This window comes from Dipteris shenzhenensis, chromosome 25 (genome assembly GCF_047967505.1).
Source record: "Dipteris shenzhenensis isolate YYH24624 ecotype China chromosome 25, Dip_SZ_1.0, whole genome shotgun sequence".
NCBI classification, from domain to species: domain Eukaryota; kingdom Viridiplantae; phylum Streptophyta; class Polypodiopsida; order Gleicheniales; family Dipteridaceae; genus Dipteris; species Dipteris shenzhenensis.
The window spans coordinates 53,151,387-53,166,757 of NC_141620.1; positions in this window are offsets into that span (position 1 = coordinate 53,151,387).

The following is a 15,371-nucleotide window of genomic DNA, read 5'->3' on the forward strand; positions in this document are numbered from 1 at the left end:
AGAGCTCCACAATCATCTCCTCAATCTTCTCCTAGATTCTCTCAATCATCCTATGTGGCTCTCCACCACCTAACTGTGCTTATGGGCACCTAACTGTGCCTCTAGCACTCACACATAGAAACATAAGGTGTGCCTGAGGCATACACCTTGAGATATCCCAACAAACCCCCCCTCAAGGAAATGCCTCAGGCTATGTCAAGGATACATCTAGTCTCATAGTTTCTCATGCCATCTCATGGTGGTCAAGGATAAATCTATGGCTAGGTTCTCATGCTAGCAAGGGTTCCCATGGGTGTAAGGTAAACAAAAGGGATACAGAAAGACCTTCCAATGGTTATCTCCCCTGCATGTACATGCACACAATGTCTGCAGGAGGTACCATGGAACAAAACATACACATGGCCTACATCATAAGGTGACCAGAGGTGTTTACAAAACACACAAAACACAATAGTTTATTTTCATTCATTTTGGAGGACTATCCAGGCTGAGTACCTTGACATAAAAAGAGAGATCTGGAGCATACATAGAGATGTTTTAAAATGCATAATCTTCAAAGGATGCCTCATCTTGTGGAGGCTCATTAACTGAAAGTAGATTTGCATTTTCTGTCTTTGCTTTGGCTCTGCAAAACTTCTCATTATGGTTGTTCTTGCCACAGTGCTTGCATGGATTAATTTTGAAGCAGTCCTTTGAAAGGTGACTTGTCTTTCCACAGTGATTGCAAGGGGTATACTTGCCCTTCTGGACTTTTACAGCATAAGCAGTGTCATTGCCTTTCCTGAGCTCCATATGCCTTTCTTCTTCTTGGAGGGCAGAGATAATACCTTCAAGATTAGGATTAGGAAGATTTTTCAGAGTGGTAACTGTGTGATCATAATCTTCAGGCATACTCTTAAGTAACACTGCCATAGCATCATCTAGAGTAATAGGAGAGTTGATAGAAGCTAATTGAGTCATAAGACTCCGCATATAGTTGGCATGAGCTGCTAAAGTAGTACCACTAGCCATCTTCAATTCAAAGAAAGAGATTTTAAGTGATAGTTTAGAGATGTGAGAGCTAGCACCAAAAATCATGTCAAGCTTCTGCCAAGCTTCCGAAGGAGACTCCAAGTCAGAGATATGGTGAATATAATCATCTCCTAAAGCAAGAGCAATGATACCGTATGCTTTTTCTTCTCTAGTTGGATCCCTTGCCGGTCGTGTCGGAGTTGAGGATTCTCCAGCATTGGAGGCCGTAGAAGAAGCGGTAGGAGTAGGTTTGACAAGTCCCCATAAGTTCTCCCTCATCAATGCAAATTTCACCTTCATCTGCCATGTGTGGAAGCCCTTTCCATTGAACTTCTCGAGATTAAATAGGGTAGCCATGAGAGGGTCTAACCCAGATATTGGGCAGTGTCTATCTCTCTTACAAGGCAAAAATAACTGAAAGACTTCCAAAATATGAGCACTTGATGTAGCAAAGACTAGTGACCAATATTCAATCAATGATGCTTCTTCTTACATGCTTCATAGAAGTGGGTGAAATAAATACTTTCCAATCAAAACCAGGTCTAGTAATTCAAAACAAAACTGAAGCCACACTTGTACTGAAGTTATTGAAAGATTCAAAAAACCAGAAATGCTAGAGTAGCATTTTATGTAGCATCATCTTCAAAAGCTTGTCAAAACTGTCAAAACCAAAAGACTGAACTTGGAGGGCTTGTAGCTCACTCTTCAGAGCAAAGGAAAAGGGGGTTTCTGAGGCAAAGAGAGCTGATATACCATAGAAGGTCCTCTGGGAAGTAGAGGCAAAAAAACGCGTCAGGTCGCCATATCTTTCCCCTTCAAAAACGACTAGTTTTTCACTGTTTTCTCCTTATATATGCAGCCATTGCTGCTCATATTTCAGCACAGGATAGCTCTAGGATAGACTAACTCCCCCTGAAAGGAATTAGAGAAAGATGAAGTGTGCTGGGAGAAAACCCAGAAGAGACAGTCGATGACTTTCGTGTAATGGCGAGGAAACGGGCACGCCTTTCTTCAATTCCTCTCAGCCAATGGTTCGCCCTTTTGAGATGGATCTCCAGCAGGAAGGACGTGGGAAATGCGGAGGAGAACAAGCTTAAGCAAAGTTTGGGAAGAAGAGGGAGAGATGGTGAAGAAGATGAAGAAGAAGATGATGATGTGGCAGAAATGGGCTCAAGGAGATCAAAGGGCTCTGATACCATGTTGGGAAACTGAAAGGAAAGCAAAGAATGGACACAAACTCAGAATACTTGCATTACTTGCTTGTAGAATGAAGAAGAGTGAGGTCCTTAAGTAGGCACCTCATACATGCTCACTGACATCACTGATGACTTCAGAGCTCCACAATCATCTCCTCAATCTTCTCCTAGATTCTCTCAATCATCCTATGTGGCTCTCCACCACCTAACTGTGCTTATGGGCACCTAACTGTGCCTCTAGCACTCACACATAGAAACATAAGGTGTGCCTGAGGCATACACCTTGAGATATCCCAACAAACCCCCCCTCAAGGAAATGCCTCAGGCTATGTCAAGGATACATCTAGTCTCATAGTTTCTCATGCCATCTCATGGTGGTCAAGGATAAATCTATGGCTAGGTTCTCATGCTAGCAAGGGTTCCCATGGGTGTAAGGTAAACAAAAGGGATACAGAAAGACCTTCCAATGGTTATCTCCCCTGCATGTACATGCACACAATGTCTGCAGGAGGTACCATGGAACAAAACATACACATGGCCTACATCATAAGGTGACCAGAGGTGTTTACAAAACACACAAAACACAATAGTTTATTTTCATTCATTTTGGAGGACTATCCAGGCTGAGTACCTTGACATAAAAAGAGAGATCTGGAGCATACATAGAGATGTTTTAAAATGCATAATCTTCAAAGGATGCCTCATCTTGTGGAGGCTCATTAACTGAAAGTAGATTTGCATTTTCTGTCTTTGCTTTGGCTCTGCAAAACTTCTCATTATGGTTGTTCTTGCCACAGTGCTTGCATGGATTAATTTTGAAGCAGTCCTTTGAAAGGTGACTTGTCTTTCCACAGTGATTGCAAGGGGTATACTTGCCCTTCTGGACTTTTACAGCATAAGCAGTGTCATTGCCTTTCCTGAGCTCCATATGCCTTTCTTCTTCTTGGAGGGCAGAGATAATACCTTCAAGATTAGGATTAGGAAGATTTTTCAGAGTGGTAACTGTGTGATCATAATCTTCAGGCATACTCTTAAGTAACACTGCCATAGCATCATCTAGAGTAATAGGAGAGTTGATAGAAGCTAATTGAGTCATAAGACTCCGCATATAGTTGGCATGAGCTGCTAAAGTAGTACCACTAGCCATCTTCAATTCAAAGAAAGAGATTTTAAGTGATAGTTTAGAGATGTGAGAGCTAGCACCAAAAATCATGTCAAGCTTCTGCCAAGCTTCCGAAGGAGACTCCAAGTCAGAGATATGGTGAATATAATCATCTCCTAAAGCAAGAGCAATGATACCGTATGCTTTTTCTTCTCTAGTTAGATCCCTTGCCCGTCGTGTCGGAGTTGAGGATTCTCCAGCATTGGAGGCCGTAGAAGAAGCGGTAGGAGTAGGTTTGACAAGTCCCCATAAGTTCTCCCTCATCAATGCAAATTTCACCTTCATCTGCCATGTGTGGAAGCCCTTTCCATTGAACTTCTCGAGATTAAATAGGGTAGCCATGAGAGGGTCTAACCCAGATATTGGGCAGTGTCTATCTCTCTTACAAGGCAAAAATAACTGAAAGACTTCCAAAATATGAGCACTTGATGTAGCAAAGACTAGTGACCAATATTCAATCAATGATGCGTCTTCTTACATGCTTCATAGAAGTGGGTGAAATAAATACTTTCCAATCAAAACCAGGTCTAGTAATTCAAAACAAAACTGAAGCCACACTTGTACTGAAGTTATTGAAAGATTCAAAAAACCAGAAATGCTAGAGTAGCATTTTATGTAGCATCATCTTCAAAAGCTTGTCAAAACTGTCAAAACCAAAAGACTGAACTTGGAGGGCTTGTAGCTCACTCTTCAGAGCAAAGGAAAAGGGGGTTTCTGAGGCAAAGAGAGCTGATATACCATAGAAGGTCCTCTGGGAAGTAGAGGCGAAAAAACGCGTCAGGTCGCCATATCTTTCCCCTTCAAAAACGACTAGTTTTTCACTGTTTTCTCCTTATATATGCAGCCATTGCTGCTCATATTTCAGCACAGGATAGCTCTAGGATAGACTAACTCCCCCTGAAAGGAATTAGAGAAAGATGAAGTGTGCTGGGAGAAAACCCAGAAGAGACAGTCGATGACTTTCGTGTAATGGCGAGGAAACGGGCACGCCTTTCTTCAATTCCTCTCAGCCAATGGTTCGCCCTTTTGAGATGGATCTCCAGCAGGAAGGACGTGGGAAATGCGGAGGAGAACAAGCTTAAGCAAAGTTTGGGAAGAAGAGGGAGAGATGGTGAAGAAGATGAAGAAGAAGATGATGATGTGGCAGAAATGGGCTCAAGGAGATCAAAGGGCTCTGATACCATGTTGGGAAACTGAAAGGAAAGCAAAGAATGGACACAAACTCAGAATACTTGCATTACTTGCTTGTAGAATGAAGAAGAGTGAGGTCCTTAAGTAGGCACCTCATACATGCTCACTGACATCACTGATGACTTCAGAGCTCCACAATCATCTCCTCAATCTTCTCCTAGATTCTCTCAATCATCCTATGTGGCTCTCCACCACCTAACTGTGCTTATGGGCACCTAACTGTGCCTCTAGCACTCACACATAGAAACATAAGGTGTGCCTGAGGCATACACCTTGAGATATCCCAACAAACCCCCCCTCAAGGAAATGCCTCAGGCTATGTCAAGGATACATCTAGTCTCATAGTTTCTCATGCCATCTCATGGTGGTCAAGGATAAATCTATGGCTAGGTTCTCATGCTAGCAAGGGTTCCCATGGGTGTAAGGTAAACAAAAGGGATACAGAAAGACCTTCCAATGGTTATCTCCCCTGCATGTACATGCACACAATGTCTGCAGGAGGTACCATGGAACAAAACATACACATGGCCTACATCATAAGGTGACCAGAGGTGTTTACAAAACACACAAAACACAATAGTTTATTTTCATTCATTTTGGAGGACTATCCAGGCTGAGTACCTTGACATAAAAAGAGAGATCTGGAGCATACATAGAGATGTTTTAAAATGCATAATCTTCAAAGGATGCCTCATCTTGTGGAGGCTCATTAACTGAAAGTAGATTTGCATTTTCTGTCTTTGCTTTGGCTCTGCAAAACTTCTCATTATGGTTGTTCTTGCCACAGTGCTTGCATGGATTAATTTTGAAGCAGTCCTTTGAAAGGTGACTTGTCTTTCCACAGTGATTGCAAGGGGTATACTTGCCCTTCTGGACTTTTACAGCATAAGCAGTGTCATTGCCTTTCCTGAGCTCCATATGCCTTTCTTCTTCTTGGAGGGCAGAGATAATACCTTCAAGATTAGGATTAGGAAGATTTTTCAGAGTGGTAACTGTGTGATCATAATCTTCAGGCATACTCTTAAGTAACACTGCCATAGCATCATCTAGAGTAATAGGAGAGTTGATAGAAGCTAATTGAGTCATAAGACTCCGCATATAGTTGGCATGAGCTGCTAAAGTAGTACCACTAGCCATCTTCAATTCAAAGAAAGAGATTTTAAGTGATAGTTTAGAGATGTGAGAGCTAGCACCAAAAATCATGTCAAGCTTCTGCCAAGCTTCCGAAGGAGACTCCAAGTCAGAGATATGGTGAATATAATCATCTCCTAAAGCAAGAGCAATGATACCGTATGCTTTTTCTTCTCTAGTTGGATCCCTTGCCCGTCGTGTCGGAGTTGAGGATTCTCCAGCATTGGAGGCCGTAGAAGAAGCGGTAGGAGTAGGTTTGACAAGTCCCCATAAGTTCTCCCTCATCAATGCAAATTTCACCTTCATCTGCCATGTGTGGAAGCCCTTTCCATTGAACTTCTCGAGATTAAATAGGGTAGCCATGAGAGGGTCTAACCCAGATATTGGGCAGTGTCTATCTCTCTTACAAGGCAAAAATAACTGAAAGACTTCCAAAATATGAGCACTTGATGTAGCAAAGACTAGTGACCAATATTCAATCAATGATGCGTCTTCTTACATGCTTCATAGAAGTGGGTGAAATAAATACTTTCCAATCAAAACCAGGTCTAGTAATTCAAAACAAAACTGAAGCCACACTTGTACTGAAGTTATTGAAAGATTCAAAAAACCAGAAATGCTAGAGTAGCATTTTATGTAGCATCATCTTCAAAAGCTTGTCAAAACTGTCAAAACCAAAAGACTGAACTTGGAGGGCTTGTAGCTCACTCTTCAGAGCAAAGGAAAAGGGGGTTTCTGAGGCAAAGAGAGCTGATATACCATAGAAGGTCCTCTGGGAAGTAGAGGCGAAAAAACGCGTCAGGTCGCCATATCTTTCCCCTTCAAAAACGACTAGTTTTTCACTGTTTTCTCCTTATATATGCAGCCATTGCTGCTCATATTTCAGCACAGGATAGCTCTAGGATAGACTAACTCCCCCTGAAAGGAATTAGAGAAAGATGAAGTGTGCTGGGAGAAAACCCAGAAGAGACAGTCGATGACTTTCGTGTAATGGCGAGGAAACGGGCACGCCTTTCTTCAATTCCTCTCAGCCAATGGTTCGCCCTTTTGAGATGGATCTCCAGCAGGAAGGACGTGGGAAATGCGGAGGAGAACAAGCTTAAGCAAAGTTTGGGAAGAAGAGGGAGAGATGGTGAAGAAGATGAAGAAGAAGATGATGATGTGGCAGAAATGGGCTCAAGGAGATCAAAGGGCTCTGATACCATGTTGGGAAACTGAAAGGAAAGCAAAGAATGGACACAAACTCAGAATACTTGCATTACTTGCTTGTAGAATGAAGAAGAGTGAGGTCCTTAAGTAGGCACCTCATACATGCTCACTGACATCACTGATGACTTCAGAGCTCCACAATCATCTCCTCAATCTTCTCCTAGATTCTCTCAATCATCCTATGTGGCTCTCCACCACCTAACTGTGCTTATGGGCACCTAACTGTGCCTCTAGCACTCACACATAGAAACATAAGGTGTGCCTGAGGCATACACCTTGAGATATCCCAACAAACCCCCCCTCAAGGAAATGCCTCAGGCTATGTCAAGGATACATCTAGTCTCATAGTTTCTCATGCCATCTCATGGTGGTCAAGGATAAATCTATGGCTAGGTTCTCATGCTAGCAAGGGTTCCCATGGGTGTAAGGTAAACAAAAGGGATACAGAAAGACCTTCCAATGGTTATCTCCCCTGCATGTACATGCACACAATGTCTGCAGGAGGTACCATGGAACAAAACATACACATGGCCTACATCATAAGGTGACCAGAGGTGTTTACAAAACACACAAAACACAATAGTTTATTTTCATTCATTTTGGAGGACTATCCAGGCTGAGTACCTTGACATAAAAAGAGAGATCTGGAGCATACATAGAGATGTTTTAAAATGCATAATCTTCAAAGGATGCCTCATCTTGTGGAGGCTCATTAACTGAAAGTAGATTTGCATTTTCTGTCTTTGCTTTGGCTCTGCAAAACTTCTCATTATGGTTGTTCTTGCCACAGTGCTTGCATGGATTAATTTTGAAGCAGTCCTTTGAAAGGTGACTTGTCTTTCCACAGTGATTGCAAGGGGTATACTTGCCCTTCTGGACTTTTACAGCATAAGCAGTGTCATTGCCTTTCCTGAGCTCCATATGCCTTTCTTCTTCTTGGAGGGCAGAGATAATACCTTCAAGATTAGGATTAGGAAGATTTTTCAGAGTGGTAACTGTGTGATCATAATCTTCAGGCATACTCTTAAGTAACACTGCCATAGCATCATCTAGAGTAATAGGAGAGTTGATAGAAGCTAATTGAGTCATAAGACTCCGCATATAGTTGGCATGAGCTGCTAAAGTAGTACCACTAGCCATCTTCAATTCAAAGAAAGAGATTTTAAGTGATAGTTTAGAGATGTGAGAGCTAGCACCAAAAATCATGTCAAGCTTCTGCCAAGCTTCCGAAGGAGACTCCAAGTCAGAGATATGGTGAATATAATCATCTCCTAAAGCAAGAGCAATGATACCGTATGCTTTTTCTTCTCTAGTTGGATCCCTTGCCGGTCGTGTCGGAGTTGAGGATTCTCCAGCATTGGAGGCCGTAGAAGAAGCGGTAGGAGTAGGTTTGACAAGTCCCCATAAGTTCTCCCTCATCAATGCAAATTTCACCTTCATCTGCCATGTGTGGAAGCCCTTTCCATTGAACTTCTCGAGATTAAATAGGGTAGCCATGAGAGGGTCTAACCCAGATATTGGGCAGTGTCTATCTCTCTTACAAGGCAAAAATAACTGAAAGACTTCCAAAATATGAGCACTTGATGTAGCAAAGACTAGTGACCAATATTCAATCAATGATGCTTCTTCTTACATGCTTCATAGAAGTGGGTGAAATAAATACTTTCCAATCAAAACCAGGTCTAGTAATTCAAAACAAAACTGAAGCCACACTTGTACTGAAGTTATTGAAAGATTCAAAAAACCAGAAATTCTAGAGTAGCATTTTATGTAGCATCATCTTCAAAAGCTTGTCAAAACTGTCAAAACCAAAAGACTGAACTTGGAGGGCTTGTAGCTCACTCTTCAGAGCAAAGGAAAAGGGGGTTTCTGAGGCAAAGAGAGCTGATATACCATAGAAGGTCCTCTGGGAAGTAGAGGCAAAAAAACGCGTCAGGTCGCCATATCTTTCCCCTTCAAAAACGACTGGTTTTTCACTGTTTTCTCCTTGAATATGCAGCCATTGCTGCTCATATTTCAGCACAGGATAGCTCTAGGATAGACTAAATCCCCCTGAAAGGAATTAGAGAAAGATGAAGTGTGCTGGGAGAAAACCCAGAAGAGACAGTCGATGACTTTCGTGTAATGGCGAGGAAATGGGCGCGCCTTTCTTCAATTCCTCTCAGCCAATGGTTCGCCCTTTTGAGATGGATCTCCAGCAGGAAGGACGTGGGAAATGCGGAGGAGAACAAGCTTAAGCAAAGTTTGGGAAGAAGAGGGAGAGATGGTGAAGAAGATGAAGAAGAAGATGATGATGTGGCAGAAATGGGCTCAAGGAGATCAAAGGGCTCTGATACCATGTTGGGAAACTGAAAGGAAAGCAAAGAATGGACACAAACTCAGAATACTTGCATTACTTGCTTGTAGAATGAAGAAGAGTGAGGTCCTTAAGTAGGCACCTCATACATGCTCACTGACATCACTGATGACTTCAGAGCTCCACAATCATCTCCTCAATCTTCTCCTAGATTCTCTCAATCATCCTATGTGGCTCTCCACCACCTAACTGTGCTTATGGGCACCTAACTGTGCCTCTAGCACTCACACATAGAAACATAAGGTGTGCCTGAGGCATACACCTTGAGATATCCCAACATAAATAGGCCCTAGAAGTGCTCTTATGGCCTATTACCATGCTGTCACACAATCCTGATATGCTGCTCCACAGTGTTGCTACTCAGTACAGTTTTGGATGCATCTCCAGCCTGCTCTCCACTCTACGTAAGCCTATCTACCCAGGATCATGAAGCCTTTCTCCACCTCATATGGGGGCTCACAGTTGGATTAGTGATCATTCCTCTAACAGTCTCACACACAGATGTTAATAAAGTTAATTTGGATATTCAAGGATATAAAAATACTCTTAAATTTCAAATTATGCATCTTGACAGAAAGGGGCCTAGTTGAGGTTTCATCGTTGATGATGACCAACCTATAATTTCAACACCAATAGTTAGCATTGCTCAACAAGCACCAAATGTTGGTCAGAGTAGCAATGCTTTCCAACAAGCCCACTCTTATGGTGCTCATCTAACCTAGGTGTAGGAAAGCTCCTCCTCATATTCTACAAGCATGAAACCATACAAAGTCAATGCACCATATAGCTCAATGTACATATACCTAGAACAACGACCACCCAAGATGTTGATATGGCATGTTAGCCATTTTAACACTAATACCTAAATGAAAATTGCTATATACTAAATGCAAAGTTCTATGTCCCAAGCTCAAATTGCTACATGCTATATGCAAAATACTATGTGCAAGATACAAAATCATACATTCCTAAATGCAAAGTACCATGTGCAAAATGCAAAATGCTATGTTCTATATCAAAAACTCACTAAGTGCAAAATGCAAAATACTAAGTGCAAATTGCAAAATGATATGAACCCAAGGAAGGGCATGTTCCTTGGTCTTATAATTTTTGGAGAGAAAATGTGCCGACTCTCCCCCCACACGAATGTGTTTATTAATTTATGTGTTCAATAAAAAGTGCTATGTGTAATTCAAAAATGCTAGTTGCTCAATGCTATGTGCTAAATGCAAAATACCATGTACAAAATACAAAATCATATAGTTCTAAAAACAAAGTACCATGTGCAAAATGCAAAGTGATATGTTCTATATCCCAAACTCAAATTGCTACATACTATATGCAAAATACTATGTGTAAAATGCAAAATGATATGAACCCAAGGAAGGGCACATTCCTTGGTCTTATAATTTTTGGAGAGGAAATGTGCCGACTCTCCCCCCACATGAATGTGTGGTTAAGTTTATTTGTTTATGTGTTGGATACAAAGTGCTATATGCTAAATGCAAAAATGCTAGTTGATCAATGCTAAGTGCTAATTCTAAATGAAAAATGCTACGTACGAAATTCAGTGTTATATCTCAAATTCAAATTGCCACCAAATATATACAAAGTGATAAATGAAAACTACTATATCCCAAATTCAAATAGCTACAAAATATATGCATAAAAATATATGCTAAACACAAACTCCTATGTGCAAAAAGAAAGAGCTATTTACCATGTTTTATATTCGAAATGCTATATGCTACATTCAAATTCCTATATGCTATATTCAAATTGGTATCAACATAAACTAGAGACGTTATAAATTTTGAGTGAAAATTTTAAAGTGTTAACAACCTTGATATTTTGTTTGCAAATTATTCGAATTGGTGAATTTCAAGTCATTTTTAACACTCATCCACAACGGGAAAATAAAGTAGGTGCTTCTACTTCAACATATAATTTACTTTACAAATATGAAAAGGTTATGTATTGAAAGGTGAGAACTTGCTTCCTACATTAGCATAGAAAACAAGAAAAAATGATTACAATCGAGTTTCTCTTCATGGCTATTTATCGATAAATTTCTAAAAGAATGGAGCTAAATCACTTCTCAATATATTTCAAAGCTGCAATATTGTGTATATTGTGGTAGAATAGAATTTAACATAGGTTCTTTTCCAAAGTTAAAATCCGTAATATCACTACTAGAATCAAGTATAACACCATATGACTTATCCAATACGTTCATAAGTTTGCATGTAGAAAATGGCCTAGGACATAGATAAAAAATGGCTTGTAAAGCATGCATAGATAGTCCATTCAGAAAGTTGTACTCGGTTCCCTATGATCCAAACTATTTACAGAATGTATTAGGTCCGGACATATTTCAAATGCAAATGCTTTTTATAATCGATATATCCCTAAACATCTCTAAAGGTATTACATCTTTAGCAACAGGTATACTATGAAGGAGATCGATGTTGGATAATCCACTAATATGTTGGAATTGCCAATAAAGATTCTATAGTAACTCAACAAACTTACTATCAACAACAAAACACGTTCTAGCATTTAATTCTAGAACAAACCCCATATTTAAAAAATACTTGACAATGTATGAACGACCGCATCCAAAACTAGGAGTAAGTGTTCTTTCTTCAGAAGTTATTTCTGATATTCTTGAAAGACACTCTACTAACTCACCTTTTGATCTTATGAAAATTGCACATGAGGACAACTACTTGTCATTACTAGAACAAATCAACATGCTACCTACAACTCATCAATTCAAAAAAATTATATCACATGACATCGGCACAATTGTACTTCGTGATTCAACAAGAATTATTGAACGTCATCTCATAACATCTATGGAAGGTCTGTCACAATGTGATGAATTAACACTAGAGTATGCATTATTCCCATTCCTGTATCCTTTCGGATATGGTGCTCATGATGGCAAGATGTTCTTCAACGTATATTTAAAAATGATAATATCAACATTGTTCTCCGTGTTCACTCTTTACAAACCATACTTATTATTGATGTACCAAATACGTCAATCTATTATAATAGAAAACTCTACTCAAACTACAGTATTACAAAGAGATATTGACCAACAAAGACGACAAGATCCAAGAATATCTGAACAAGAGATAATTAGATGTATTCTTAAGTTTCAACTACCAAGTTCTATTCCTCAATCTCCTTCATGGCACTGTAGAAACTTGAAAGATATAATGGCAATGGTTGGCACATGGGGCCTTCCCAATATATTCCTTACACTTACTGCAGATGAGGTATCAACCACAAGATGGTGTGAAATTGATCAAATGGAAACCATTGCTAAACAATTCAATAAAAACTTCACATGGAGAGATTGTCCAGTTGAATGCACAGTGCTCTTCCATGTTAGACTGCAACAATTCTTAGCAAGATATATTTTGTGTGATAAAGGACTAGTAGGTAGAGTCAACCATCACATCATAAGATATGAGTTACAAAATCGAGGATCTATGCATGCACACATGATGCTATGGCTAGATGAACAAGACATAGATATCGTATCAAACCAGATAGATGCACATATCCCTTACATGAATGATTTTAATAATTGGCCAGAGAATTCAATTCAAAGAAAGCTTAACTATATGGTAAAGAGAAAACAAATCCACACATGTAGGCCAACATGCAATCTATTTGACTCAAGCACAAACCACAAATGGAAATACGGATTTCCATATCCAATACATTTAGAGACTAAACCTACTATAGATGCTCTTACACAAAGATAGATCTACTTCCGTCCATCCCTAGAGCATCGTAATGTTGTTCCATACCATGTAGGAATATTACTATTGTGGCAAGCACATATGAATATTCAAAAAATAATCAACACAGGCCTATCATATTACCTTCTAAAATATGCTATGAAAACCGAACCCATGGGACACATGAACTTGAATCCAAGTGATGCGAAACTTCTGGGACTAGATAATCTAGATCCAATTAAATTAAAAATGATATCTGCATACATTCTTTCAAAGCCAACATCTCCAATAGAGGTAGCATTGTCATGCTTACAAATATCTACCATTCAAAGAAGCAAATCTATGCATTTTATTGACTCCTCTCCCCATCTATGCGCCAAAAATACCTACGTGAACATTGTGTTTCTATAATGCATCCTATAGATACATATTGCGATCGTCCAAGTGTCATGGAGAACTTTACCTTCTATGAATTTTGGAAAAAATACAATGTCCAAAAGTCAAAGAAAAAAAACAATGATAACATAACTATCGTAGATTCTTTCAGAAATTATGTATATCCATCAACATGGATTGTACATTTCATAGATTACCACCCTGCTCATCATTTTGAAGGATTTTTTTACAACCTTCTACTAAAGAATGTAAATTTTAAAAATGAGAATGAGCTCATTTTTGAAAACAATTATACAAAATCTTACTTCTTAGAATGCCATATCCGAGACCTCGTAAAAACATAAGAAGACATCAAATCTCTTATCGATCAATATTGCAAAGTGCACTTGCTAATCGATCAAAATCGTCACCAACTAACAAACATGATACTCCAAAAAAGCCCATTACATGTTATTCAAAACTCCTTCATGGCTTCAACCGACCTTCATGAAGATACCAATATACATAACACAGCACGCACAAAATTACTTCAAATGATAAATGAGTTCAAGGACTTCAAAATGCAACTCTTAGTGAACAACAAGAAATTTACAAAAAGATTAATGGATCACCCACAAGAATTCATGTCATTTGTGGTACTCTTTGTTTAGGAAAGACATTTATGATCAAGTCCATTACTTATAATTATGTAAAACAAGAAAAATACATTACTCTAGCAGCAAACAGGAGCAGTTGCAATGAGACTAAATCGATAAGCAACTACTATCCATCATCAGTTTGCTCTACCAAAGAGACACGATATGTTTCGTGCCTCTTTACCAGTGTCAGACGAATGATACATAGAATTACAAAATGCGAAAATCAAATGAGATCTCAATGATGACATGCCAAACATTAAACATAGTAATCAGACAACTGTGTGAAACTTGCAAGCAAACAATCTTGCAGCCTTTTGAAAATAAAAAGATGTTCATACTAGCGGAGTTCAACAACATGTTCCAAATAGATTATCAAAAAAAAGCAAAAGAGTTGCCATTTACCATAGAAGGTATAACTTCCATTATTGATTTGAATTTTACAAAAGAAGCATATGGTGAACATTTTGAGTTTTTCCCGACTCCACCAAAGAACAATATATTTCAGCACCCTACAGGTACATTCTTGACTCCATATCTTAGAATACATACAAACTTCATTTTCTAGCACACATAAAAAAACTCATCGTACTTCATTTTGCTATTTCAAATAGGAAATTGCAAAGAAAATAAAGAAAAAGAAATAAAAGGACCATATTATGTATATCCTATTCTATGTATTGCTACAAAAAAATGATATATTGGACAAACTAGTAATCTTGAAAAACGAATAGCACAACACCAAACCAAACATCCATTAAAAATGAAACATGATGTTAACAGGTGCAAACCGTTCCACTCGAACTTCAAAACAGAAATCCTAGCTACCACAAACTTAAAATGCAAAGCAAATACACTCGAAGAGAAATTCATAAGAGAACTCAACACAACCAACTCAACATATGGCTACAATAACCTAAGTGGAAATCCAGCATCTACAAAAAAATTTTACTTTCTCAAAAATAGAGACATAATCTAGTATATTTAAGTAAAAGCCCATTTTCAATACATGTAAACGACTTCCTATTTCAAACTATACTTAAGTCATACTCTTGAATGACTATTAATTCACAGCATATATTTCTCAATTCTTTCCATTTTCAAAGCATTACAACTTTTTTTCAAAACACATAAAATAATTCATGTATGAACTATTATTAATTCATGCTTTTAAAAACCTCATGTTTTTAGTGACATATAACTCCATTTATAAAAACTCTTTTTAAAAATAATTTTAAGTATACTAGATAAATTTTCATATATTGCTAGTCTTATAATAATATTGTAGTATATTTCAAATATTTCTACTATTATAGTGCTCTTCTT